Consider the following 4,900-nt stretch of genomic DNA (forward strand, 5'->3'; position numbering starts at 1 on the left):
ACAACATGGATGGACCTCGAGATAATCATGCTAAGCAAAATAAACCAGACAGAAAAAGTTGAAAATCACATGATGTCACTTATATCAGGTATATAAACCTAAAAACAACAAATGAGCAGGACAAAAAAACAAAGATTCATGGACATGGACAATAGACAGTGTTTACCAGAGGGTAAGGGAGAGGGGGAAGCTGGGAGGTCGACAGGGTAAAGGGGGTCAAATATGTGGTGACAGAAAGAAATCTAACTATGGGAGGTGAACACAGTGTAAATATATATATGCCTTACTGTTAAAATGCACAGGTGAAACTTACTGGATTTCATCAACCATTGTTACCATAAAAAATAAATAATAAACAAAATAAAATAAAATGAAAATAATATAAAAATGTCTACAGTACCATACTATTTAACATTTTATTGGTCAATGAAATTAAAAAAGAAAAATTTGAGGTTTAAAAATTGTAAAGAGAGAGAAAACTAATTCTGTTTGCAGAGTCTATTTTCAGGATGTATAACTGCAAAAAAAAGAGAGAGAGAGAAAGAGACACAATAGAAAAATTAACTCAAACATTGAGAAGACTGTATAAGGTAGGATTAGAAAACATGTCAATCTATGGTTGGTGATACTAGAGCCAGAAGTTGGGATACTTGGTCAGTGTAACAGGGTTATTAGTTGTAAATAGGACGGTTGAACAAGTAAGTATTGAGGATGGTGAAGGCCAACTTTTGTAAATGTTGGAGAAGGGTGCTATGAGTAAAGAAAGGAGGAAGTCTAGAATAAATTCTACAGTGTTGGGTTGAAATAGGAGATATCAGTGTGAACTCATAGTTTTTAAAAGAGATAGATATAGAAATATTCATAAACATATGTATGTGTATAAGTATGTATGCACATACATGTATTTCCTAGCTCTATCTTTTGAAAGTTTTAAATAATGACAGTCTGGAGCAGATTTAGCATCAGATTTCAGTTTCTGAATTCTGAAATTTTAATTTCTGAATTCTTTTTATTTTTATTATGGTGATATTGGTTAACAAAATCCAATAAATTTCAGGTGTATGATTCAACAGTAAGGCATGTATATATTGCATTGTGTATTCACTACCCATAGATTTCTTTCTGTCACCACAATTTGACTCCTTTTATCCCTTCTACTTCCCCCTTTCCACCCCATCCTCTGGTAACCACTATCCAGGAGTCTCTGTTTATTTGTCCTGTTCATTTGTTGTTTTTAGATTGATATACCTGATATAAGTGACATCATGTGGTTTTCAACTTTTTCTGTCTGGCTTCTTTCACTTAGCATAATAATCTTGAGGTCCATCCATGTTGTCGCAAATGGTGGTATTTCATCTCTTCTTATGGCTGCATAATATTCCATTGTATATATGTACCACAGCTTCTTTAGCCAATCATCCGTCGTAGAACACTTTGGTTGCTTCCATGTCCTGGCCACTGTGAATAGTGCTGCTATGAACATCAGTGTGTAAATATCAATTGCATTAACCTTCTCAGAGAACCAGCTTCAGAGAACCAGCTCTTGGTTGCATTTATTGTTTTCTACTGTTATTTTCTGTTTTCAATTTCATTTATTTCAGCTCGATGTTGTTTATTTCTTTCCTTCTGCTGACTTTAGGCTTCATTTGTCCTTCCTTTTCTAGTTTTTTTAAGATGAAGCGTTAGGTTGTTTATTGGGGTTCATTTTTGTTTTGGGAGATAGGTATGTAATGATATGAACTTTCCTCCTATGACTGCTTCTGCCATGTCCCAACAGTTTTGATATGTCGTACTAGCATTATCATTCGTTTCTATGTATCTCTCGCTCTCTCTTTATTGAACGCTTTTGCCTTGTCTCAAAAGTTTTGATATGTTGTACTATCATTATCATTTGTTTCTATGTATCTCTTAATCTTCTTATTTCTTCTCTGACCCAGTTATTCTTCAGTAGCATGTTGTTTAATCTCCATGTATTTGTGGTTCTTCTTGATTTCTTTCTGCAGTTGATCTCTAGTTTCAAAGCATTATGATCAAAGAATATGGTTGGCATGATTTCCACCCTCTTATATTTGTTGAGGATATCTCTGTGTCCCAGTATGTGGACGATTCTTGAGAATGTTCCATGCGCACTAGAGAAGAATGGATAAGCAGCTGTTTGGGGATGGAAGGCTCTGTAAATGTCAGTCATGTCCAGTGGATCTAATGTGCCATTTAAGGATGTTATTTCCTTATTGATTTTCTGTTTGGATGATCTGTCCATATCCGACAGTGCAGTAATTAGGTCCACTAATATGACCCTGCTTCGGTCTGTTTCTCCCCTTAGTTCTGTTAGTAATGGCTTTATATATTTCGGGGCTCCCTGATTGGGAGCACCGATATTAATAAGTGTTAGGTCTTCTTGGCGCATGGTTCCTTTTATCATTATGAAGTGTCCCTCCGTATCTTTCTTCACCTTTTTCATTTGGAAGTCTATTTTGTCTGATATTAGTACGGTCTCTCTCACTCTTCCTTGAATGTCATTTGCTTGAAATATCATTTTCCACCCTTCACTCTGAGTCCGTATTTGTCTTTGGAACTGAGATGTGTCTCCTCGAGGCTGCATGTGATGGGGTTTTGTTCTTTGATCCAGGCTGCAGCTCTGTGTGCCTTTTTACAGGTGGGTTCGGTCCATTTACATTTAGGGCAATTATTGAAATATGAGGTCTCCTTATAGCCATTTTATCTTTTGCTTTCTGGTAGCTTGACGTTTCCGTTGCCTCCTTGTCCTTGTGTTTGTTTTCTTTATTTTGGTTGGCTTTTGTGGGTTATCCCTCTGGTTCTTCTTGTTTTATGTTATATACTTCAGTTCTGAATCTTTGGCGTGTGGTTACCATTACGAATATGTAAAGGATAGTTTTATGTATGTATATGTAAAGAGAGAGAGAATCGTCCACTTTCTTCTGAGCGTGCCTTATCTCCATTCCACTTTGCGAGTTTGGATCTTTGAATCCTCCCCTTTTCAGTCATTGTTATCTCAGTTTGTCCCTATGTATGGTGAACGTTCATTATTATCTTGCTATAGCATTTCTCTTTTTATCGTTTCAGCTTATAATGACCTGTTCTTTGTATGGGTTTTACTTCTTGTTTGTATTTGTTGATAGTCACCTTATTTCTAATTATGTGGTATTTTTGTTTTTGTTTTTGATTTTTGTTTTTTTGTCATTTTGTTTTAGCTGTGTTGACTCCTTTCAGTATTTCCTGTAGTGCAGGCCTCGTAGTGGAGAATTCCCTCAATTTTTGTATGTCTGGAAAGATCTTTATCTCTCCCTCATATCTAAAGGAGAGCTTAGCTGGATACATTATTTTAGGCTGGTATTTTCCTTTCACTTAATAGTTTGAACATTTGATTCCATCCCTTTCTGGCTTGTAAAGTTCACGCTGAGGTCTGACAATAATCTAATGTGTTTTCTTTTATAGGTTACTGTCTTCTTTCCCCTGGCTGCCCTGAGAATTCTGTCTTTGTTGTCGATGTTTGATAATTTTAATACAATGTGTCTTGGTGAGGGCCTTTTTGGGTTGAGATAATTGCGTGTCCTGTTGACTTCTTCAATTCCAGGCTCCAGCTCATTCCTTAGATTTGGGACAATCTCATCCACTATTTGTCTGAAAATGCTTTCTAGTCCCTGCTTCTTTTCCTCACCATCGAGAATGCCCATTATTCTTGTTACCTTTCCTGATGGTATCAGCTATTTCTTGTATTTCACTTTCATTATTTTTCATTTTCCAGTTTTTCTCTTCTTACTTTTGATTTATTTCTAGATTTTTGTCTTTGATATCACTGATGCTTTCCTCCATTTGGTAGACTCTATTTCCAAAGCTTGCTATTTCATTTTTCACCTTTTTCAGTGTGTTCTTCATCTCCAGAAGTTCTATTTGGTTCTTTTTGAGGGTCAGTCTTCTTGCTAAAGAACTCATTCTGCCAAATAGTTGTTTTTTCCATTACTGAAATTGTTGATATGACTCATTTCAGATATCACTGAGTTTTTTCAGAAGTAACATCCTGAATTCTCTGTCATTTAAGTCGCATATTTCTATTTCTCTAATTTTATTTTCTGGCAAATTTTCTCTCTCTTTCTGAGCTGCCTTGTCACCTTGGTTGTTCATGGTGTTTAATGGACTATTTCTCCTCCTGGGTGTTAATGGAAGTGTATTTTGCTTTTTTTCCAGAAAGAAGATTTATTATATAAAGGTCTCTCTTCAGCCTTTTGAAAACAAAGTGCTTTTCTTTTATTGTCCAGTAGATGGCGACAAAGCCTGTTGGATCCCTGTTTTATATAAAATCTAAATCATGCTTTTTTTTTTCTTTATAGATGTTTAATCATGCTCACCACCCTCAGTTTCAATCCTTGCTCATGTTAGCAACAGTTTCAGTAGCGTTTGCTCAGATTCCCCTGAAGATCGGTGGTGTTTGGTCTCCGAGGGTACGTAGGGAACTCTGAGTTGCGGGTTGGGGGCTGCAGCTCAGCCTGGGTTTTGCTTCTGCGGCGGGTAAAAATCAGCTATTGTTTCTCTCCAGTCCCGCTTGTCTGCTTTCTTCCCTGTGACAGGGCCCTGCCGCTGGCCACATGGAGCTCACAGAACTCCCAGGCAGGGCTGTTCAGGGAACTCGCCACATCTTCTCCCCTCCCTCTTGTCCTACAGGGAGCTCCGGCCGCTGCGAAAGGCAGCTTCTTCATTTCCCCCAGTCCACCACCCAACACCCAGGGTTCTGACCTGTTGTAGTTTTTAAGCACAGATCCCATGCTCAGATAGGCTGGTGTGCTGTTTGGGATTTTTTGTTGAGTTCTAGATGTTCAGCTTATTGTTTCAAGGGGAGAGATCTGGGGATGTCTCTCACTCTGCCATGTTTCTCCAAACTCTA

This window comes from Pteropus alecto, unplaced genomic scaffold (genome assembly GCF_000325575.1).
Source record: "Pteropus alecto unplaced genomic scaffold, ASM32557v1 scaffold87, whole genome shotgun sequence".
Lineage (NCBI taxonomy): Eukaryota > Metazoa > Chordata > Mammalia > Chiroptera > Pteropodidae > Pteropus > Pteropus alecto.